This window comes from Mus caroli, unplaced genomic scaffold (genome assembly GCF_978045245.1).
Source record: "Mus caroli unplaced genomic scaffold, Mus_caroli_1 scaffold_12, whole genome shotgun sequence".
Taxonomy (NCBI): Eukaryota; Metazoa; Chordata; class Mammalia; order Rodentia; family Muridae; genus Mus; species Mus caroli.
The window spans coordinates 3,841,460-3,867,058 of record NW_028227267.1 but is presented as its reverse complement, the minus strand read 5'-3'; the positions used below and the strand labels follow the sequence as shown (position 1 = coordinate 3,867,058).

The following is a 25,599-nucleotide window of genomic DNA, read 5'->3' as shown; positions in this document are numbered from 1 at the left end:
GGAGTCCAAATGGATTTGATGAGCATCACAAGGAGAATGAAGTGTCAGTTTTCCCCCAGTTTTCCACCCTGCTTGGACACAAACTGAAATTGCTTTAGAAACCTGTCACATCGAATTAGCTAAAGTAGATAGCAATTTAGAGGCATGCCAGGGAGGGTGGCAGTACTGAGGACTGACATGGCGTCCTGGAGCTTCTTCCAGGGGCTCTAACTCATTCTTCTACTTGTCAGTATGAGATGGGATTCCCAGGGGATCAGCATCTTTGGAGACATGCAGGCCTGTGCTATAAGGGTTAAAGGGCAAGGACAACACATGCATCTGTCAGAGAGAAAAAGAATAAGTGTGTAGTTTTCAGTTTGGTCCAACCTGTAATCATGTGACACAGGCTGAAAGCACAGACCTGTGTTGATCCATCAGACCAGGGAGATATAGATGAGGGGAGGTTTGACATTAGGTAAAAGGCATGAAAATAAGAGGCTCCCAAGTCAGTGGCTGGGCGTTCCCTCAAAAGACAGGCTTGCTCTGATCTTCATTCAGTTTTGTTTTCTTTAAAATGCTTAGAAGTATTTGAAGTCTCCCATCTACGTACTGATGTGTCTGGCTACCTTCTCTCACTCAAACTCAAAAATGCAGACTACTACAGGTTGAATGTGAACTGCCTTACCCCAGCACTGAGAACAAAACTTGTGCACAGTGACCATTCTAAAGATTCCCGGGAGGAATAGCAAATTCACAAACCCATGAAGACAACAGCACAGTCTGAGTTGTAATGTTGGCATCCTTGATTAGTGGTAACAAGCAATGCCTTCACCCACTGAAACTGAAACAGTCAAAACTGTCCTCAGCTCCAGGGACCAGAGTCCACATTGGTGGGCAATCACTCCTTTGTAGTGAGATCTTGTATGTGGAGTAGTTAGCTCAAAGCCTTGGCAGGTCATGGAATGGTAGAGACATGTTCGTCTGGTGGTTCATTTTATTTTATGCATCTCAACACCTGTTCCTTTCTCCATACTGTTTTTAGACTTTTGGATTTATGTGTAAGACATTCCAAACTCAAAATGATTTGATAGTTTTCACTTCTTTCTGAAATGTCTTAAGTCTAAGTCTGAAGAAAGATTGCAATAATAAAAAAAAAAAAGAATGTTCCAAATTGGTTCTTCATACCCTATCAAATTCTGTCTTCGAAGTATATGTGTATGTACTTATTTATATATGTATGTATGTATGCATGTTTGTATGTATGAATCTGTATATATACTTAAACATGCATATCTGTATGTATTTTGTGTAGACTATAAATGCATATTTGTTATGTGCTGTATATATGTCTATGATTGTATCTATGCCTATATACATATGTGACTGTGGATCATGTGCACATTATTTCACATGTACCTATAGACAGGCAAAATCTGTGTAAGAGTTATGTGGGTATGTATCCTGTAACTGCACTATTAGAATCTGAGTTGGGTACATGCATGTACTTTGTACTTGCAACATGAAGCACTGAAGATGAGAATATGATCTATCATGATATTATTATATTAAGGAAGACTAATGTTTATAACTATCCTGTTTTCCAGTAAGCAATTCAATTCTCAAATCCCCTTAAGACTTCTATAATGGGCCTCATGGCCCTTTATCTTCATTGGGCATCGTGAAGGATCACATGATGATTCTGTGTTACTGTCTCTTCGGTCTCCTTTCATTTGAATTGGTCCACCCCCCCCCCTTTCTTTTGTGTACTTTGTAACATTGACATCTCTGTAAAATCCAGGGCCCATTGTTTTACATAATTTCTTTTCATTTTAATCTGCCTGCTTGTTTCCTCTAATTATATTCAGGTTAAACTCTAACATTCTAAGAACCCAAAACAATTAATCAGAAGTAAGTGTGAATTAAGTCAGGCTCCCAAAAGGACATTTAAAATAAGTTATCAAACAAATGAAGATTATAGATGCTTGACAGGTGTCAGGTGTCACCGGAAAAGTGGTCTCTTCTGAACTCGGCAGAACAAATGCCTCATCAGCAAGGTTAAGTTAGTACTTCCCACATATCAGTTACTCTACACAGCACTTTACTGTGTCACATTCTACCTGTACTGTTGCTAATAAACTCTCTTTCCAAAACTACATTCTCTTACATTATTAGCCAAGAAAATAAGGTTAACATAAATTATTTTTCAGTGTTTGCTGTATTCTTCTTATTACCATGAAATGGTCATAAGAAATGTAAATATGCACAAAAATTTACCCATGTGAAATATCTTCAAATAGCACAGTGGTATGCTAGGGTACACTGAATGGAAGATGGTTACATTTCTTAGGTGATGTGTATGAACAGGTGTGAATCTTAGCTGGCAAAATGGCCGTCTGTATGGATGTATGTATGGACACTGGAGGTGGAAAGATGACTCAGTGAGTGAAAGGTCCCTACTGGCATGCCCAAGGATTTGAGGTCATCCCCAGAACCCACATGGTGGAAGGAAAACACTGATTCTTAGAGGTTTCCCTCTGTGTTCCACATGTCACCATGCTACATACATATGCCTCCCCCTGTTTTCTCCTCCAAAATATTGTAAAGTGAAAATAAGATGTGTGTATAGCCTTTTGTAGTAGGAGCTGATGAATTTATGAAATTCTTAGGCAAATGGATGGATCTGGAGGATATCATCCTGAGTGAAGTAACCCAATCACAAAAGAATACACATGATATGCACTCACTGATAAGCGGATATTAGCCCAGAAACTTGGAATACCCAAGATACAATTTGCAAAACACATGAAACTCAAGAAGGAAGACCAAAGTGTGGATATTTTGTTCCTCCTTAGAATGGGGAACAAAATACCCATGGAAAGAGTTACAGAGACAAAGTTCAGAGCTGAGATGGAAGGAAGGACCATCCAGAGACTGCCCTACCTGGGGATCTACTCCATTTACAACCGCCAAACCCAGACACTATTACATATGCCAGAAAAATTTTGCTGACAGGACACTGATATAGCTGTCTCTCATGAGGCTATGCCAGTGCCTGGCAAATAAAGAAGTGGATGCTCACAGTTATCTATAGGATGGAACACAGGTCCCCTAATGAAGGAGCTAGAGAAAGTACCCAAGGAGCTAAAGGGGTCTGCAACCTTATAGGAGGAACAACAATATGAACTAACCAGTATCTGCCCCCCCCCCCGCCCCAACCCAGAGCTGTGTCTCTAGTTGCTTATGTAGCAGAGGATGGCCTAGTCAGCCATCAATGGGAGGAGAGGCCCTTACGAAGATTATATGCCCCAGTACAGGGGAATGCCAGGGCCAGGAAGCAGGAGTGGGTGGGTTGGGGAGCAGGGCGGGGAGAGGGTGTAGGGGACTTTCAGGAAAGCATTTAAAATGTAAATGAAGAAAATATCTAATAGAAAATAAAGCATGACATGATAAACCTGTTTAAAAAAAGAATAAAATTTCTGGGTAAGGGGACAGCAGAAATCAGAACAATGTGAAGCAATAAAATATGGATTAAAAAAATAAGATGTGTGAACAAAAAATGGTGCTAGGTTTTCAGGTCTAAGGGGATTGCATCTCAACAAACAAGACCATAACTTCTATGACACACAGCTGCTGCCTACATTCCCCTGATACGATGGCATTCTCATTCATTTCCTAATCCAGCTAAGATTGAAAAGTCTCAAGGAAATGCTTCTAAGGAAAACTATGACAGAAATGGTATTCCTGTGTCTGCCAGGGATCACTCTTCAGACATGTCATGGATTTCCTGTCATTCTATACACTCTATACTTACCATGGCTGTGTTGACCAGAATTGCACAGTTACTGGTTGACTTGACTGCTCCCAGAAACTGTTCCTTGTGAATCTGACTATAAAGTGCTCACAGCTTTGGAACTAAACATTCCTCCCTTCCCATCTCAGTTCAACCTCATTGTCAGGACATCTGCTTGACTTGGGAATGGTAGCAGAATGCTACCATTTCTATATCCTGTTACTCACTTGTCAGGACACCCCAGAGACCCTATCTCTCATTGTGTATCCTGTAGGTGACTAACTTTCATCCATCTCTTTCTCCTTCCCTGTGCATATGCCATGATATATGCCCTCGTTTTCCTGTGCCTGTTTTCTTGCAAGTATTCATTAGAGAGTCTTGAATCTTCCTTACGTGGATGTGACAGCATGATGAACATGTGGGGCTGGAGAGATGGCAGAGTGGTTCAGAGCAACTACTGTTCTTGCAGAGGACTCTAGTTAAGTTCTCAGCACCCATGTCAGGTGGTTTATAACTGCCTATAAGTCCAACTCCTCTCCTATGTCTCTGACTTCTGCAGGTACATGCACATTTGTACACATAGCCGCACACAGATACATAAGTAAATCTTTAAAAACATGATGAACACAGAAGCATATATGTCTCCAGTCATCCTTTGTTACATCAGACAGGAGTAAAATGTACACAGTCATGCCCAGCTCCTCTACACAGTGTGTTTTTGAAAAAATATAATCCTTTTCACATGAATTTAATAATATTTTGTATTGTTATTTTAACAAATTAATAAACATTTCTTAGTGTTAATTATTATTATGGTTACCATGGTTAACCACATAAACCAAGACTATTTGGGGACTTCTACTCTGTAAAGATTGAATATCTGGGTTTCTGATATAAAAAAAAAAACTGAGGGAATTCCTACTTATACAAGTATAAGAGTAATTTTTAAAGAGAATACTTATTTAATCAAGTTACTCCTTGATTGTAAACCATTCATATGCTTAAGGCAGTGGACACAGTATTTGACAAGACCCTGAGCACCATGCATTACTGGGAACAACACCTGGCTTACCATCTTATTCCTCTCCCCAAGATTTTCCATGCTCTTTTCTATTATATCTAGTCCATGGCTCTAGGAGAACAGCAGGGCTCCACATTGTACTGAAACAGCTGCATGGATTGGAGGCTCTATAGGGTGTTGGCCTGGATACATTGATCATTGCAGTGTGCTCATCTGAGTATGTGATGAGTAGATCTCTGGTGATCTGCCCATGAAATGTGGCTCTGCATTGACCAAGGCATGTGGGATGGTGACTCTTCTATTGACTTTAGCATATGGACCATGGGTTCCAGGTTAGATAAGTCTGACTGAGTCTTGGAAGGGTTTCACTAGGAAGGCACTCTCTGTGGGACAAATACTGCCACTCCTTCAGAGATGTTTGTTCAATGAGCACAGAAGTGGTCCCACAGCTCTCCCAGATCCTCCTAGGTCTGCATTCTCAGTGCCTGAGTCACATAACTCCAAGGCCAAGATCTCGGGTTTCTTTTTGCCATCGAGGCTGCTAAAGAAGAGGATTTAGTTCTCATTCTCAGGTTCTCAACAGCCTTGACTTCTCCCTCTGAATCCTCTGACTTATTCTCTGATCTGAGCTAGTCTAGAATAATTTTAGGCCTATTATCCATCACAGGCTACATTGTCCATTGGTCTCTAGCTGTTCAGTTATGATCCCTGATCTTGTCCTTGATCCCCAAGCTAACCCTTTCTAGGTCTTTGCACTCTGTATATCTCCCACAGTTGTGAAGTGTCTGACTCAGCAATTATTACATTATTCCCTATCATTCACAAGGCTCTGTTCCCCTGCTCAGACCTTAATTTGTCTCAAGTCTCCAGTGTTCTTTCTCAGATCTATGTTTGGCAGAACACCAAATGCATCTTTTCTGAACCAAGCCAGAGCCCTTTCAGTCATTTGCTTGTTTTTACTCAACTTCCAACCCAAGTGGATATGACTCACATCTTCATATTCCCAAGACACATAGCATACCCATGTGGCTATCCATCTACAATGATCTTAGTCTTAGTTTTCCATGGGCTTCTCTATTTTGTGTGCATGCAAACATCTCATAAGCCCTATGTTGATACTCCAGTACCATAGCTGGATGACCTGAACAGAGAGCAAGTATAGTAAACACCATGTTTCCTTTGGGATGAAGCACATTCTAGGAGTGGAGAGAGAAGATGAAAACAAAACTAGGGCTGGTGAATCCAGGTTATAAATGGTGATACAAATATATAATTCCAGCTCTGTCATCTTTTAGAAAGTTGAGGCAGGAGGATTTTTAATGGAGGCTAGCCTGTGTGAGCCCTTCCCCAGAACAACATCAACACACACACAAAAAAACTTCTTTCCAAGTTGAGAATCTACATAAAATGATCAACTTTGAGGTGGCTAGGTATAAGAATTACAGAGAGTGTTTGCTCAAATCAAGGCACTTGCAATATTCATATCTAGTTGGATTGGGCAAATCATGAACAAGGTCTTCAAAACACTTCTTGAGAGACACTGCCATAGGGGTAGTGCTTAAAGGTAGAGTTCTTAAATCAAGATCTTCTAGATCACTTTAAGGGAGAGTTTGGGCTGCAGGGAGAACATAACAACTTGGGTTTTTATTTCTAGCACACATCTTCAGAATCGAAGGTGCCTGGACTATGAGCTCTTTAGAGCAACTCACAGAAGGAAAATGATTTTTTTTTTCTTCATAGGAAAAGAAGCATGAATTTTCTTCCTTGATCTATCTCTACCTTAACTCATTCTTGAATTTTCTGCCCATGCAGCAGAGAGCACTGGGTACTCAGGATACAAATAATGAATAGTCATGAGGAAATGTCCTTCAGGGCCCAAATAAAAGAGAGATGATGGAAGGTTTAAGGAAAATAGTTGGCTCACAAGAACATTAAAAAAGAAAATCAGAGAATGGCTAAGATCCATGAAAACGATGTCATGATTCTGAACCACGAGCACTCACACTGTGCCTATGGACCTTCCCCAACAGTTCCCACAGAGAGCTTAGAGCTCTGTTGTCTGTTGGGGTGTTGGACTACTGAGCACTTACAATATGGCTAGTGTAAATGGATGAAAAATGCTTAATTTTATGTAACTGTGATTAAAATAAATTAAAAATATTTTTCACTATTGGAATATATTTAAATATGTAGGAGAGAATCTGACTTTCAATACATCTTTCATATATTTTATGAAATATAGAAAGAAACCAAATATTTCTGACGAAAATTTAGAGCATTTAGTATTATGTAAAGGCAAAAATGTAGACTATTTCTTAGAGACAATGTGAATAAAACTCAATAAAGTTTAATTTGGTTGTTTGTAGAATTATTTTGATGTATTGAGATAAATATTATTGAAATTAATTACATATTTTTCTTACTGGCTTAGTGTGGTATAGTGCTTAGTTTTTGTTAACTTTACAAAAGATAGAGACATTTGAGACAAAGGGACCCTCAACTCAGAAGATGGTCTTCAGATGCCTATATGTAAGTTTGTTGAACATTTTCTTAAATAATGATTGATGTAGGAGGATGCCGAACATTGGGAGTAGAGCAACTCTGAGCAGGTTGCACTGAGTTATATACAAAAGCAGACTGAGCAAGCCATGAGGCACAAGCCAGTAGGCAGGACTCCTCCCTAACCTCTGAAGTTGCTGTTTCTAGGCTTCAGCCTTGAGTTCCTCCCCTGACTTCCCTTCTTGACAGAGTGTATGCTGAAATAAACCCTTTCTTTTCCAAGTGGCTAATGGGTTAAAGGGTTTATCAGAGCAAAAGAAATGCTAAGAAAATTTTAAATTATGCAAATGATAGTAATAATGAATTTCTGTTAAACAATTCAACATTATCCTAGACCACATAGAATGTGAATATTGAAGGCTGGGCATGACAACACATATTTATAAACCTAGCTATGAGGAGGCTGATATAGGATGATTGTGAGTTCTAGGCCAGCTTGGGCTACATAGAAAGACTTTGTCTTGTAAAACAAAAACATACAAATGTACGAGTATTCAATGATATTATTGAGTATTTTGAAGAAATCGTAGACCATTATGCTAGAGAGCAATGAGCATACTTCTCTACAGTAGTCACTCTGGAGGATTTATCAGCTGACTCCAAAGATACCATCTTCTGCAAAAGAAATCCTAGATGAACTTTGTCCATCTAGCCCTACCTATTATAGAGAACCTGTATCAGTGTATGAATCATTTGGAAAAGAATCTGAGGGCTTCATTTCCCACTCTAATACCCTGGTCATTTCCATACTCAACATCCTTATCACAAATAGGATCTGCATACTCCAAACACCACCTTTACTCCAAAGAAACTGAAGAATAGCACAATAATGGCCTCACATGTGCCTGTGATGAAGGGTCCAGGACTGAGGTCTCTCAAACTCCTGAACATGGTGTCACCACAGGGTCACAGAAAGTTGAAAACAAAGTTGGGGCCCTCAGGCTGAGGAAGATCATGACCTCAGGGCCAGGGAAATGGGAACTCTGGCTTAGCTCCTTGGTGATTGTCCTTAGCTTGATGGTGATTGTCTGGGGCACAAAGGGCCTTCTGCAGGAGGCTTGGTAGTTAAAGTCCTTCCTCATGCTTCTTCCCACAACAGTTCTTGATGAAAGAGACAGTCCTTGATCACAAACTATTTATTGGTTGTTCATATAGGAAAATGGATGCATAGCACCTTCTCAGGGTGTACCAGAGATTAAATATCTTTTGCAGGGAGGAATGTCTTAGAAAGGAAGCTTATTAGCTAAACCCTTAGGGGCATCTAGATAATTCATTAGCATGGAGAGCTCTGTTCTGGGCGATGTGACTATAAGGCATGTTTTCTATTTATAAAGTATAGTGCGTGTTTCAGGCCTGGAATCTGGTAGGGAGCATAGAGCCACCTACTGTCTAAGGTGGGTACCTAGGTGCTGGGAACTCTGGACCCACTCAATCTTACCATGTTTCCTAGCACTCTCCATGATTCCATATTTTGTATCAGTAGTGTTGACACTTGGGAGGCTGAGGAGGGAAGACTATGAGTTAGAGATCAGCCTGGGTTACATAGTTGCTATGTGTAATACACACACACACACTCACACCTCTTATGTGGAGGTTCAAGCAGATTGCTCATGGGGAAGAACTATGGCTAAGATCCCTACATTAGATAACCTGTGACTGGAAGCATCTTAGTCTATACAGTCAACTTCTCCACCTGACCCTAGTCACAATCATTGTGAAGCTTTCTCCTCCAACTTAAACTGGTGGAAGGAAGTTTATCATGACTATTTGTACAGAGGGACAAAAAAGGAAGGTAATGGACTTTATTTTTTTATTAGATGTTTTCTTCATTTACATTTCAAATGCTATCCCCTTTTCTAGTTTCCTCTCCAAAAATCCACTATACCCTCCCTCCTCCCCCTGTTCCCCAACCCACCCACTCCCACTTCCTGGCCCTGGCATTCCCCTATACTGGGGCATAGAATCTTTGCAAGACCAAGGGTCTCTCCTCCTATTAATGGCCGACTAGGCCGTCCTTTGCTACATATACAGCTAGAGACATGAGCTCTGGGGGTATTGGTTAGTTCATATTGGAGCTCGACTTTTAAAAGAAAGTCTAATTAAAAGACCATCTGGAGCTAATGTGGACTATGAGGTGTTAAAGGGTGGGAAGCTAACACCACTTTCCTAGTAGCTCAGTAAATCATGGAAATTTGTCCAGCAAACAAGTGACTCTTCTACCTTCAGCAAGAAAAATGAATTCATCTTCCCTGTTACAACTAAAATGACTTCTCTCAGCTACTGAACACACCTCTGTAGTGCTCTCCTGGCAGACAGCAAAGTGTCGCTTGCACAGTAGGTACAGATTTATGAGATAGAAGTATATGTTGGGGACTTACATAGTAGAACACTATTGTCCAATAGATAGAAATAAACCTGACTAAAACCAGCATTATTGACGTTAGAATTTTTTTCTTATTTTAGCACCAAGACAGAGAGAGAGAGAGAGAGAGAGAGAGAGAGAGAGAAGGTTAGAGATAGATTCAGCCTACTATTTAATATTGTCTGTATGTTTCTCTATTCCACAACTGGAATGCTGTTACCTAAGCATGTCAGACTCTTCTAACCACACACCCACAACTGCTGAACTCAGTTGCACCCAAAGTGATTAAAGAGGAAGCAGATCTTGAGGAAATCACATCTCTGTTGTCAAGTAGCAAGCCCCATGGAATGAATTCCCTACAGTTTCTGAGTCACTTCTTATAGCAAGCGATAATTCTACAGCTACCATTTTGTCAGAAAATCATACTTGCTGTTGCAGCCCAATCATTGTACCTGAGACAGGCCCTGATGATACCAGGTTTCTAAGACTGTGAAAGGAAGGATCAGATATTTTTATATCTGTAAGCTCAAGAAGACCAGGATTTGGCAACCCATCATCCAAACTTGAAAGCTCTCTTCTGAGAAGAGTTAGTTACAGGAGATCTTGATGAAATCATCGCTAATGCTTAGACACAGTTCCTCGTTGCATGCTGGGTAAATAGGAAAGCATGCTGACTGCATTTATTTTACTATCATTATGTTTCCATGGGATGAGCCAGTTAAAAAAGCAGAGCTCATTAACATCTTGGGGTGGTGTGTGTGTGTGTGTGTGTGTGTGTGTGTACATCCCGAAGAAGATTCAATTTATCTTTCTTTCAAATTACCATTGCAGAAATTCTTTAACCCTGAATGAATTGAATTCAAACTATCCAATTCAATTATTCAATTAGTACTATTAAAGATCTACTGTGGGTCAGACTGTACGTAGTTTACCCTAGATAAAGAAACAGGTACCAGAGACTTGAATTATTTTGCCTATTTAATGCAGAATTTTCTATTCCATCTGAGTTCAACACATTCAGTATCACCAGTATTGAGGCTATGTGTCATGTTAGAGGGATGCCCAGGTTTCCCTGGGGATCAGGACTTTACAGTGGTCATAGAGACAGCTGAGGAAGATCTACAAAGACAAATGATACTTTAGTCCTTAGGATCGAGATTGCTTAGGCTTTGGGTGCCCAGGGGTTAGGTTCAGGTGAGCTCCTGAAGCAATGGGGTTAAAGCATTTTAAAATGGAGCTCTTGTTAGTCAGGTATCCCTGTTTCAAGGCTTGCCTGATTCTTTGAAACTGCCTGTGACCAAGTTGAATTCAGAAACACATATACAAATAAGAATAACAGGAACCAGGCATCAGCGTGGTTGATGGTAAAATAAACCTGGATTTCTCACAAATTCATAATCATGGATTTCTTTTAACCTAGTGATGTGAAATGGGTTAAAACATGATGGATGGGGTGTAGGTATCTGTCTCCTAACAATGTCAGAGCCATTATCTACTGAGCTTAGCACCTCAACTAGAAATAACTAAGCTCTTGCAGGGTTTGATGTTCTCCTTAAAATCTTGCATGATCAAAATTAGACTAGAATGGAAACAGATCAAGATCGAGGAATGACAAAGCCAAATTCAGGCTGACATCACCCGGACTGATACTTGGTGTAAATGAGTCCTGAACAGAGAAAGGAGCTGCTCCCTTCCTTCCTGGAAGAAGCTGGCTGAACTCTCACAGGGGCTCAGTGGCACCTGTCGCATTTCTGCAGCACAATCAGCCAGAGACTTCTGGTTGTATCTCTAGCACCAAGACTTCCAACATGCAAAGTCAGGTTCTGTGGAGTGTTATGCACAGAAGGAATCAGGAACCACATCTATGGATCTCTTCACTGCTGGAAATTAGGAGGCATGTTCAGGCATTTGGAAATCTTGGAATGACTGAGCTCTTTTGAGTATATTCTGGGTCTGCAGCTGTTACAGCACACAGGGACCTGTGGATTATACCAACACTTGTCTGATTTACATAGGCTTGACTTCTATCATCCAATGACTTCTCATAGTGAGGTACAGAAGGCAAGAAATATGGTAAGCATTTGGCAAAAAGTGATGCTTAGAGCATACAGGACTCACCTGTGCTCACAAATACTGACACATTCAAAAGGAGGAACTTCAGTTGCATATATTAGCACCTTTAAGCAGGTTTAGAATATGCTTCTTCTCTGTGGGGGGAGTCTGAATACAGCCTGAACGTGTTTTCTTTCTTGCATTTTTATTCTTTGCAGTCACAAAAGGCCTCACTGCTTAGCCCAAGCCATCCTTAAGTTCAAGATCCTCCTAGCTCAGCTTCTCAGTGCTGAAAATGACAGTCACATACTGCCCTGTAGGCTTTCATGTCCACTTTAGCTGGATGAGTCCAACCACTGCACTGAGGAGCTCACACACAGCCTTGGTTTTTGACTGTGCTTGGGAAAGCTGAAGCCCTGCCCTGGCTGGGTGCAGTCACAGACAACAGGAGGCAGCAACTTCTTTCCTGGAGCCTCAAAGCCCCAAGTAGATTAAATCTTCCTCCTCTAGAACCACAGGCTCTAGGTCAAAATCCTCATAGGTGTTCATCTACTCCCCACTATGCCTCTGCTAATATGTTGCCCCATTTGTCTTTACGTCTTCATGGGCTCCTATGGTCATCTTTTGGAGTCAGTCTAACTGCCTCAGATTCTAGGAAGTCAATTTTGATAACTCTGAAAGAGACAACAAGCTTTGTTCAGAGGCCTGGAACATTTTCTTGTGCTTCTTTCATCTGTTTATCTTTGTTTTTATTTCATGCTTACAGGTGGTGTGTGTGTGTGTGTGTGTGTGTGTGTGTGTGTGTGTGTGTGTGTGTATGTGTGTGTGTGTGTGTGTGTGTGTGTGACACATGCAGTACCCATGGGGTTCTGAAGTGGCTAATGGATCCTCCAGAACTTAACTTATGTATAGTTCTGAGCTATAATGTGAATGCTAAGAACTTGAATCCACGTCAAGTGCAACAAATACTCAATTCGGAGGTCACCTCTCCAGCCCTGTTAATCTCTTTGCACACAATCAGCTATCAATGCAATGTTCTGATTGATGTCAATAACAATGTCTCAAGTATTGTTTGTCAGGTTCTACACACTGTAGAAAACACATAACATACATAATTCTCTCAAGTCTCTCAACTGCTTATTTTTCTATTCATTTCACATAGAGAAAACTGAGACATACTGAAGACAGAAGATAACCCAGTCACTCAGTTGGCTGTTAAGCAGCAGAAGAGGTACTTGGTCTGATTAGCTCTAGATGGATGGACAAATATGTAGGTAAATAAAAGTCCCACATTGAGACAACAAGGAGGGAGGGAGGGATGTAACGAACAGCAAACCTTTGAGAACAAGATGGTTAAAGTGGAGCAGAGTTGTGGTGTTTTCAGGGAAATTTCACAACTAGATTCCCGGGCAAGTACCTCCTTTGTAGTCTAAATACTCACCCCATTGACTTTAAAATACAACATGGAGCTGGAGAGAAGAATGGAAACAACTGTCAGTACAGACAAGCCCTGGCCTAGAGGTTCTTAGAGCATGTCAAGGACCATGATAGATAAAGATATAGGGAACAGCGAATGAAGGACTGAGAGGCCATCCTTGAGATGAAACCCTCCTGTGTACAACCAGATCGAATCTAATTTTTTTGTCGAGAGTAACAGAGTTGTCTACAAGATGTGTTCTCACACAGTCCAATTTCAGGAAACCCTTGTCTACCCTACCTTTTGTCTGCATAGACAATCTACAAGGAACAGTGACCTGCTACACCCTTACCCATCATCATACCCTTCCCCATCCTGCTCTTTTGCCACCCAGCTCTTGTACGTCTGAAGCTTCCACTGCCTTCTGCTAATTCTAGGAAAAATGTTCCAAGCTTATTGTCTGTCAAGATTTCAGGATGTTTGCCCACCATGGTTGGATTTGTGTGAACCTGTGAGTGTGAAGCAGCTCACATAGGAAGTTAGTACATGGGTTATTGTTGAGGTTTGGTCTGTTATTATGTATTGTAGTGTTAAGTTTTGGCCCCCAATGTGTGGTTGCCTCCAGGGAAAGGAAAATCCTCACACACAAGTGATGCTGTGTTACCTTGCTCCTTAATTTAAAACTATTGGTTGAATAAAGATATCTATAGCCTATAGTTGGGCAGAAGAGTGGTAGGCAGAGTTTTGGTACCTGGGATTGGAGAGAGAAAGAGAGAGACAAGGGGGAGGAAGAAGAAGGAGGAGGAGGAGGGGGAGAAAGGAGAAAGGAGAAAGGAGGAGAAGGAGAAGGAGAAGGAGGAGGAGAAGAAGAGGGAGGTGAAGAGGGAGGTGAAGAGAAAGAAGACACCAAGGGATAAGTGAATTGTGAGAACATGGCCAAGAGAGCTGGACAGTCAGAGTATGAGTGGCCTAGGCAGAACATGACAAGTCATATCTCATGGATATTGGTAGGGAAGAAGAAAAATAGCATAGATGGTAGATATCACCCCAGCTCAAGTGCTAGTTAAGGCTGATTTTAAATATAAAGGTTGTGTGTCTTTTATGTGGGAACCAAATGACCAAAGGTAGGGTAGAAACCTCTGATTGAGATGAAATATTTACTACAATAGATTAGAAATGTCAAGACACACCCATAGACATTACAGTCCATGCTATTGAGGGCCTTTAAGGATGTGAGTCCCCAGTGTCCTCTCACTGAGCGTCTCATGCCTTATGCCTGCCTAATGGCAGCATACAATCAGGAAAAAGAACCTACATACCCATGAAGACTATTTTCTTGCTGAGATGTGGCCACTGCTCTCTAAGCCAAAGGTATCCTTATTAACTTGGTTTTCTACTAAGCAGGTTCTATTTTACCAGCCAGAGCAAACAAAACTGTGCATCTCAGGAGTGGGACATTTAGTCATTGTCCCCAATGCAGGATGATGAGAGCCATTTGTTTAAGAAACACACCATGACTGCAGTCTACTGTGCATCCCCTAGCTTGGGAGTTCTTCAGATCCTGGACTTTTTCCATGGGCTTCTAAGGACCTGCCTATATTCTGGAAGTTTCCTAATAGAATGTGCTTAGGGAATGGAAGCAAGCTTTTCAAAACCACTAAAAGTTTTGCTGCAAGGGAAACATGCTGGAGAGGAAGTTAACACTTCTAAGAGGCAGTATAGTCTCACTTAAAGTTATACTGGCCAAGGCCATGGGGATTCTATCCAAAAGGGCTACTGCTGTGAGGCAAAGTGCGGCCTGTGCACATCCCAACATGACCACAGGTGAATTGGGGCAGCTGCTCTCAGAAGCTCTTTTTTTTTCCAGGCCTTGGTATAGTATCCCATGGCCTGGCAGTGGTTCTGATGTGGGACATTCTTTTAGATAACAGTCTTCTTCTTTTTTCAACATTCTTAATGCCTATGAATAAGAAAGAAAAAGCAATTGCTTGGTGTGAAGAAATGAAAATTGGTCTAAGAACAGTTTTTTAGCTAAAGCAGCTATGAGGCCTCACTAAAGTTCACCTCAACTTATACCTGACAGCTTGGAGAAAGAAGCACAGTCCTCATTTTCCAAAGATTACCCCAAACACAGTGGTCACCCTACTTCAATTTTCTTAGGTAGCCATACACTTGCAAGACCAACAAAATCCCTGAGGCCAGTACATGAACTTTAATACACAAAAGTCACAATTCTTATTTGTTAACTTTCCATCATAATGTAGCATTCCATTCTCATGCTGACACAGAGCCCATGGGAACTGGCAGAGCTAGGGTCCTGTCCCCAGCACAGGTAAGACATGTTCATACCGCAGTGTGGTTATCTCAAAGTAGCACCTACACTCACTGCTAGGTGGAAATGTCAACACCTAGCCCAACCGCTGAGATGACATTAATGCACACATTCTATAGGAGCCATAGATGAGAGCAACAGCAGCTGGAGGGAATCTAATGTATAATCTTACACATAGAATACACAATACATTGAAACGTATTATTCCAGGGCCTTACAGCTTCATCTGATCGCCAAGGGCACTGTGGCACAAATGGCAGTAAGAGGCCAGGGCTACAGACAGGGGAGGAGCAGTAATGACTTGTTCTGGCATATGAGAAAGAGACATGGCGCTCTGAGTGGATAAAGACTTTTAGGAGTTCCTTAGCTTAACTTTTTGTAATGTTCATCACTTCAGGATACAAACATCACACTCCTTTTATCTCCTTGTTTTTCCCTTTGTTTTTGGGTTTGGGAGTGATACTAGATGTCACCCTCTTGTTGTAAGACTCCCTCTTTTGCCTGGTTTCAGTTGCCTGTGTTCTCTCTTTCAGTTTCTCTCCAACCTGCCTTCTCTGCTGATCTTGCCTCTCACCTGGCCTTCCTTCGACTGCTGGCCACTTACCGCCCTCTGTAGGGTGTGCAGCAGAAGCTTTGATAGCAGACAGACTCCATTACTCCATTTCAAACAATATTCATTTTACTGACTGCTAATGGGAGGTGTTTCTGGGACACAGCTAGGAGAACAGATAGGTCATCCCAATAAATGTCAAGACAAAGCTTAACAGGAAGATGAAAGCTTAACTTGTGAGATGAATGAAAACCATCCTGCTGGTTAATCCCCAGCAATGGTCTGATGTAGGGCATCCCAGAGGCCTGACCAGGATCTTCTTCCTGCCCAAATTCCCAGCCAAGCATATTGCTTAGTCACTGTGGGCAGGGAAACCTGGGGGCAGGCCTGGACAAGGCCTGGTCCTCTAAGTCAGAAGTGTAGTTAGAGAAGTCAGAGTGAGAGCAAGGGAGAAGCCTCACAGTGTTAGCTTTAAATAAACATATAGTGCACTGTCATGCTGGCCTTGTTCTTACCTACAGACATGCCCTGTTTCTCCTAGTAACATATTGTTGAGAATACCTATCCTATCAGTAACCCAAGGAAGAAAGGAAAGCAGGAAAGAGGGAGGTGGGGAGAAAGTGAGGGAGAGGGGGAGGGAAAGAATAAGTAGAAAGGAAAGAAAAAGAAGATGCTAGCCTATATTTAAACACAGTGCACTATCAAGTTTGCTCCATGGTATTGAAAATAGTTTGAGAAACATTTTAATAACACTTGTTTTCTTTCCTTCTTAACAAAAGGCACAGAAATACTTTTAAACACTGAGTATAGTGACATTTGCAAGGGACAAGTATCAATAGTTTAAAAGTTTAGATTGGAATGAAATGATTAATGTTGTAACCTTTCCTAATCTGCTTATCCCTCTAAGACAAAAATCCATTCTTATGACACTAGTTCTATTTCAAGGACTTATTCATTTGATCATGAAGAATTGTAAGGGGGTTTCTATTAATTTACCACTTTGAGGAAATACCACTGACTCAAGAGAAGACTCCAGACTTCACTCTCACAGAAAATGACCATGTTACATGGCTCAAGAAAAGACTCCAGATTTCACACTGTCACAAGAAATGGCCTTGTCACATGCTGAACTGAGATGCATTAATAGCTAGGGCTTGGCAAAGAGTACTCAAAAGTTGATGGCCATCTCCAATCTAAAAGTCGATCTATCCTGCATTATCAAAAAAATGTTTAGAGTCACAATATACATATAAAATAGGGTGCTAACATTTTACTACATAGACAACTCAAATGTGGACATGCTTTAAGATAGAATATAATGGTTTAAGGCAGAATTAATGAGGAGAGAGCTTCGTTGGTTCTACTTGATATTTTCATGTTGTTTGTTTATTTGTTTCACTTATGGAATTCTCTCAAGTCTCTTTGTCTTTCTTTCTTCCTTCCTTCCTTCCTTTCTTTCTTTCTTTCTTTCTTTCTTTCTTTCTTTCTTTTTTTTCTCTCTTCCTTTCTTTCTTCCTCTCTTCCTTTCATTCTTCCTCTCTTCCTTTCATTCTTTCTTTTTTTAGATGAGGTTTGTAGCTCTGATTATCCTGGATGTTCCTTTGTAGACCTGGCTGGCCTTGAACTCAGAGATTCACCTTCCTCTGCCTCTGAGTCTACCACCACCACTCAGATTTAGATTCTGTTTTGGCTTCTCTTGCTATTAAAAATCTAAGTTGTATGCTCTGGAATTTAATTACTTATTTTTAAATATCAATCTAAAATTAAAATAATATATAGTCAAACTGTGTAGAACATAAACATATACTGTCAATGTGATCTAAAAGAAGTGTTCATTTTTCCTTGTGGTTACTCTCACAGTTGCTTAGTTTTTCTATTGTCTACATTTATAAAGTTATGTTTATAGGATTTAAATGTGCTTGGAGAATTGTGATAGCTTCCTATGTGCCACTTCATAGGATACCACATAGGTGCCCATTGAGTAAGAAATTGGATATGGACCACAGGGTGAGACTGAGCAGCTACCTCCCATCTTCTCTGAAAAGCCTGGAATCTAGGATGAGAATGTTCACCCAGCTTCTTTGTCTCAGAACAGAGAGCATTTCTGGTCATGTTGTAGCAGTGGATTTCAAGGGCACAACTTATTCTCCTACTCCTTACCTGCTCTGTCGTAACAAATCCAGTGTCTTCACCTTGATTCAGTCCCATTTTGGAGACAAACTGATTGGTTATGGTCCTCCCTGAACAATGTGTCAGGTGTATGAATTTCTCTAATTACATTAAAATTATGATTCACTCTGATGAACTCTCTAAAATGTGAATGCAAGTCCTTGAGGGCTCCGGGACCCTATGATTTTCCAAGCAGACTCAGAACAAGCAGGTGAAAGTGGATAGATAGAAAGGATGAACAAGCCTCTGACATAGCCCTTGCTTTTGGAGTTGCTGTCAGCCAGAGCTTTCCCAGCAGGCCTTACCTTTTCCCCCTCTCCCAGTGACTACCCAGAAAATCTGTGCTGGTATGAAACCAAACTGGGGGTGGCATAAGAGTCACATGGTGTCCAAGTTCACTTGTAATCAGTGCCATCCTGCTTGGGATGAGAAACGGACTCTTACCACTCTACAGTTGAATTTTTTCTTACTTTGTCTTCAATAGGATGTCATCCTAGAGCGATGACCTCAGAGCAAAGAGATGAAATACCCCTAACACCCAGAATCGCAATCCACAAAACTTCTTAGAGGGCTACAGAATCTCTAGTGGCTGGGAAGTACTCTCTGTGGAAGGAGCTTAGTGAGTGGAGAAGTATTTGATTCCTAGGCACATCAGCAAACTTAGAATTATGCCAGTGCTGAGGTCTAATGCAGTAGATATCAGGGAGAGAAGTCCACCAATGCCTTTGGCTGAGTAAATAATATATCCTGCATTTTCTCAACTTTAGCAAATGATTGTAAGCAGGATAAAACAGAACTATTCAAACTCGATAAGACTTTTCAGAAATGGCTGATAATCCATTTAATCTTATTTAGAATCATTGAAGGTTTGCATGGTTAGTTGATTTTTGTTGCTTTGAAGGCTTATAAGTAGTCTACTGCGTTTGTATTGCCAGAGCCAGGTTTGTGGTGACTTGTTCATTGTTTGCTCCTTAATCAGGTAATGCTGATTAAAGGGATTTTTATGGAAAAGTAAGAAAAACTACCTTTTTTTAAAAAAATAAGGAAGTCATTTTCCTTCAGTATTTTTAAGATGCTGAATAACATCAGAAGTAGGCATGCATTTATATATAAGCAAATTTCACTGAACCCAGGCATCAAAGACAATGGTTCCCACATTACTAATCTGCTGCCTCACTGAGGGGCCGTACTCAATGCCAATGGGCCTCCTCAGGAGAGGCAGCAGGCTCTGCCTTCCCAGTTAGTGCTATGTCCTCATCCATCCCCCAGAAGGACATTCTCCTACTATTCCAAATGCCTTTTGAGCACAAAGCAGATCACACACAGGTCTCCAGCTCTGTCTTTTCCTGAATTAAAAAACAATCTGCTAACAGGTTGAAAGGAAACGCTCAACAACAACAGCTGGCTTCTTAGACTGGGTTCCAGTGCACTCCAAGAGACTCTGATTCTGGAGACAAGCAACATTGGCCCCCATACCCTAGCTTCTACTGGCATGTATCCCTGGACGTAGACTAAAGCAGAAGGGGCCTCATTCACTCACCTCTCCCCCGTGGACAGCCTTTCCTACAAAATCTGCTTATGAGTTTGAGGCACATAGCTTTCCCACTATAGGAACCAGCCCTTCTATGTACTGGCTTTCTCCATGATTTTGTTCCCACTGATACAGTCATATAGGATCACTTTCATGGCTATTGTGTCAATTAAAGGTAACACAAGCACATGCAATACCCATAATAGCATCTGGTCCTGTATGCAGAACCAACCCAACCAATGTTAGAAGGCACTGCTATCACTCCAGTCTCCCTCACAAGGCTCAACTACTGGCCTAAGCCATTCAGAGAGGTTTTGACTCATTCTCTCAAATTCCCATGAGATTCTACCCTATTTCCTCAAAAAGCAGGAGAGCACAAATCCAGGTTAGAAACTCCCAGAAACCTGTCAGAGTGGTTGAAGTCTGGGGTCCTACCTCAGATATCCGGGTATATTAGAAGAAGCTGTGTGCTGTCACTTGCAAGGAGGTCTGGCTGGTGAAGGCATGGTCACCTTTTGTGCCCCAGAAATGCATCAGAAGCTTGTGTGGAGGGTATCCCCATTCTTGGTTGTACAGCTTTCTGTTTTGAAGCAAGGAGCTAGCTGCCCCAGGTATGCCTGGGTGTGGGAGTGACCGTGATAGAATCCCCCCAAGGGCCTTGGTAGTACACCTCTCTTCTAGAAGGCTCTGACTAAACAGCCTAACCAAATGATTCCAATTCTGCTTTTCCCCAGTTAGAGCAGAATAGGGGAGACAATCACAGAGCAACCTAGGAGAGATTATTCTATTAAAAGCCAGAATATGAGAAGTTTATGCAAGGAGAACCTGGGAACTGTCCATAGCCCTACACCAGCACAGCCACCAAATGCTTCCCCACTGGACTAGGTAAGAACTAGAGACATGCAGGGCTCTCAATCAAAAGTGTTCCTGGATATGGGGTGAAGAGAACTATGTGCCTCTTCTCCCATACATGGTGATGTGTTCCCCACCAGGGAAGAGGGGAGGGGTTTAGAGATAAAAAGAGAGAGAGAGAGGACACCCTTTCTTTACAATACGCACACTAGGTCTCTTCCCAAAAGTGGTCTTGAAGACCAAATGGCTTTGGTGCAAAGGTGGATCTCTGCATCTACCAAACCATCAGAAACAACCAGGATGATATATCTGGGGAGTTTGTAAGTTTATAGACCCACCTCTGATTCCAGATACCAGGCCGAGAAGCTAGGTCTTCCCTCACTGGAGGAGCTGTGCACACCCCCTTCTTCTGTCTCTCCACACATCCTCCAGCTCTAAGCTAAAGATCTTTCCTAACACAGCTAAGGGCTCCCCCCCCCCCCCGCTCCCTTCTCTGCTCAGCCTAGGTGCAAACCTTGAAGCCTCAAGGGGAAGCTGTCTCCCAGATCAGCCTCTGCCCTGGATTCTTGTCTGGATTGTTGGGACCCCAGCCTATCTGCTCTCACCTGGGGACTCGCCTTATTTTCTCACACATATACCCCTAGGGATCAGGCCAAAAGTCCCCTTCCCATTCCGGAATATAGACATCCTTAACGCCCTAGTGCTGTCAGAGAAGGTGGGCGTAGATTTACCAACCCGGTGGTGGAGATGAAGGGGTGTAGGAGCAAGCGGGTGCTGGAGAGGAGAGGGGCCGTGATCCTCTTGGAGCCAGGGACAGCGTCCTCGGTCCATTATCTGAACATTCAGTCACCGCCCAAGATGCCAACGCATTCAGAACAGAGCCGAGAGGTTTGTTTGTTCCTGGCGAGGGAGCTCTTTCTAACCTAGGCAGAAGCAGCTAGCCTTCTGAAATACCCCGGGGCAGGAATCCCAGGGCTGCTTCCCACCTCCGGACTTCTCAGGTACCTAGCCCCTCTTCCTGGGCTCTCACCCGGGCCAGCGCCCCCACCCCCAAACAGACTTCCATCTCTTTTCCAAATCCTCTTCAGCGGCCACGCTGAGGTGCCCCTTCGCCTACATTATCAGAGCCTTTCCACCCCCCTCACCCATTGGCAGATCTCATCCTCTGCTGCCTCAGGCAACCTCAAGAGGGATCTTTTCCTCCCAAAATCACTTACTTCACCCATCCAGATCAGCACTTGCATTTCCCATAGCACATAACCATAACCGAAAGCCACTCTGAGGATTTTTATTATCGACTTGGGGGTGGCAGGATCCAGCGATCTGACCCTCACCGCTCTTGATGAAGACATTTAACAGTGGCATTAAGTTCCACCTCTCCTGGTTAGCCCTACCCCTTCCCATCTGCGACAGGCAAGAGAAGCACTACTAGATCCTAAGCCCTTGCCTCTGAATCCGGAGCTGTGGGAAGCAAAGAGTCGAACTGCAAGAACACAGTGAGAGAAATGGGCAGATGCCTTAAGGCTAGGGGAGCTGGGGGAAGGGCGCACGCGAGAACTGAACAGATACCGCACCAGGTGAGAACCATGAAGGGAGGGTCACAAAAGTTTGCAGACTGCTGCAAGGCACCTGGTTGCACAAGAGCGAAAAGGGTCGACTTCCCTTCTCCAGGCAGGGTCTCTCCAAAGATCTGTGTCAAAGAGACCTGGAGGTTTGGCTCCACTCGGCTCAGAACTGCGGGTGACCGTTCTCTGCTTCCCAGAGAGATGGCCTAAGCACCCTGACTGGGAGCTGAGCCCGCGCTCTGCATAAAGCAACAGGCGGCTGCACCTTACCTTGCGCCAGTCCTGGGTTGGGATGGCTGCTCCATCCTCGTGGCGCAGGGAGGAGGCGTTTGATGCATAAGCCTAGGGGTGTGCGTGCTGCTAGCTCCAGCCGACTGCAAACTGGACTACCCTCCCTGACCCGGCCCGCCGGCCGGGCTCCGCTCCGGAGCGACCGCCGCGGCGGCGTGAATGCGCTGTGGCCGGGGCGCAGGACGCAGGCGGTGCGTGGCGCGGCTGGCGTCTTTGCGCGCTGCCACCGAGTGAGGGTGCGGCCCCGGGCTGCCGTGTGGGGCACGACTTGGCTTTTACTGCTGCGGCGGCCGCTGCAGACCCTGTGCGGGGCGCCGGAACCTCACTGGAGGAGGAGACAAAGATGCGAGGGAGGCAGAAAGCTACTCGCCAACGGGCAGGCGGCTCAGTCACTAGAGGGGACTCGCCTCCAAACCTGGACTGGGGATGGAGGAGGGGCGAGGCTTCAGGGACGAGCTAGAGCGAGTGAACGTGACTGGTGGAGCTGGCTATCACCTAACTGGCACTGCTCTTCTGCCTCATAGCTGGAGATCCTGAATAAGGAGGGGAGGGGTTTCATTCAGCCTTTGCTGAAGAAGCAGAGCTGAGCTAGGAATATTAGTTAGCCTCCTCCTCCTCTCCTGCATCCTCTTGCCCAGTTCCAGGACATGTTGCTATGGCCCCATTCTTTCTTCCATTTCCTGACTACTGAGACCAGAGGGAACTGTTTAGCTTAGGTCCATTGCTGTCAACGGGGAAAAAAACAAACATTTTAAATTAATTAAAAATGACTTATTGGGTGCACAGGGCAAGAGTCAGGCACACTGCAGCTAGCAGCTAGAACCCATACCAGATGGGGATTCACCAGAAAGTCTTTATCATTTGGTGACCTCTATCAAGCATATTAAAGCTTGTAACATCTCCCCATTTGCAATGATGCTGTTTTATGCAGGTTTAGAAGTATGCTGGGTCTGGCCACATTACAAAACTGTAAACCACTGAGTCCCCCAGCAGCTGTGATTTGTCTAACAGCTCCATATTATACACCTTTATATTCTATGACTTGTATTTCTAACATTTCACAATATGACTTTATTAGTCTGGATTTGAATTGTCATCACTTTTCAATACTTTTAAACTGAGAAATTAGGACCTACAAATAAATATATATGAATAGCAGGTATGTAATTTGGTCTAATTATTCAAAGGAAAACTTGGCATTCTCATTGAAAGTATAAAATTTGTCTGTAATACTGTGCCAGTGATTCTACTTCTTACAAGTCAGGAAATAACTGAGAACATACACAACATTTATCTGTAGAGATGCTCATTAGGCTGCTGCATAAGCAATGGAAGGTTGGAAGAGAGTACAAGATGAACAGTGAAACATTTCATAGGAATACACGATAAAATATCACATATTGAACTGTTATAGATGACCTCCGCCGTGGGTGATCGGTGTAAGTTTATCTAAAGAGTTCCAGAGCTCAAGATGACACACGACATAATCTCACAGAGCTGGCTTGCATCCAAGTCTTTCCAACTGTTGATTATGCTATCCTACATTTGAATCTTTGGTCGATGCTGTGTTTTAAGTGAAATAGCATTTGTGGAGCACTCACCTCTTAGTAATGTCCATAAGGCATAAATTTGGTTAAACTTAAGACAAATGTCTGACTATGGCTCAGATAACCTATACAGTAGCTTTCTGGTTTGGTTGGTTTGTCAAGTTGTCAACTTGACTTGCTGAATGTTGGTATCACCCATGCTATAAAAAGGATAAATGACAGGCCCTAGAGTTTGTCACCTCTGCTATAAACTTAGATTTGTTTTGTAGCAACCAGAAATCAAGTCCAGCTCAGCAAAGTATGTTCTTTAATATGAGGAGCTGATTGGTTGTGTCCTCTGCTTCTGCTGACATCCGATTAAAAGAATGAAACAGGAGAAAGATAGCTTCTTGGAAGCCCTACTTATGATCTAATTAGTGAGTCAGAGAAGGGACTTAGCATCTCTGACCTTCATGCTCAACTTCATGGCCTTTCTGCTTCAGAGGTAAATGGCATTTACTGATGTTTTTTCTTTAACTTCCTTTAGAAATGGAGTGAGTTGTTTCACATTCAGTATGTCATAGAAACCTTTGCATATAGAAGAAATTCCTTCAGTTATGCCCTGCATTCTCAACTGAAGCATCTCTACAATAGTTCGATGCCTTCCTCTCAAGTGGGGCTACGTTTCTCAAATTCGGATTGGTGCCTGCAGCCCTGATGCCTATAGAATGTTTTAAAATTAAGATATGTAGATGTTGATCTCACAAAACCTTTGCTCAAGGCATTCCAGGTAATAGCAAGCCACTGCAAAGTAGTCTAAAGCTGGAATTTTGGCAAGGAGGCCCCTATAGAGCATACTCACCACTGGGCTTACCCTCAATCAAAGAAAGCCTGGCCTGTGCCTAGCCTTGAGAGCTGGGGAGCTGGTGGTTATCCCATGCATGAATTTCTCCAGAAATGCTGTGTATTTCTCATGGCCAGTGACTTGGTTCACATGGAGAGGGAGGTCCAAATGCAAGGGAGACTTTTCCTTAATAATGAACACCTGATGAACAGTTCTAGAATAATGGTTCTGGAATGTAAGTGGTACAGGCATATCCAGTCTTTATAAAATGTAATACATTTTAGTCCAGAAAGTATCAACACACAAACAAGAGAACAACCTAATCATTTGAATGATGTTGACAAGTGAGTCAACTTTTTTTCCAAGTATGGGGCTAATTTTGTGAAAAATTGGATTGCTAGTTAATTAAATATATTAACAATATTATATAATTGATTTTAATAGTGATTTTAGATGGTAAAGACTGAATTCATCAAGATGGTGTTAAGTGCCTCTGAGGTTTAGTTCACCCCCTGTCTTCTCATAAATACCTCTTGCTTTCTGCCAATCAGTTCACCTCCCCATGACTTGCAGGTCAGGTCCATGCAGAGAGTATATGCTTGCTGCAAATTTATTGAAAAGATGAATAATTCAAACCCCCTTGACTTTCTTATCTCCAAAACAGCAACATCATTTCTGAGCTGCTCCATAGGGAAGCTAATTAATTCTCTGAAACTGGGAAATATTTTGAAGTTCCAAGGTACTTTAAAAGCACTCAAG

General features: G+C 42.5%; 1 protein-coding gene across 2 annotated transcripts in view; it reads right to left on the bottom strand.

Moving 5' to 3' along the window:
• Lrrc3b (leucine rich repeat containing 3B) overlaps window positions 1-22,932 on the bottom strand; it is an 88,189-nt gene extending 65,257 nt beyond the window's left edge. The window contains exon 1 of one of the 2 annotated variants that reach the window (XM_085828352.1): window positions 22,450-22,932. The gene's annotated coding sequence lies outside the window, so the exon portion shown is untranslated. The remainder of the gene's footprint in view (window positions 1-22,449) is intronic. The other variant, XM_021182468.3, reaches the window with a different exon arrangement.
• Between the last annotated feature and the right edge of the window lie 2,667 nt (window positions 22,933-25,599).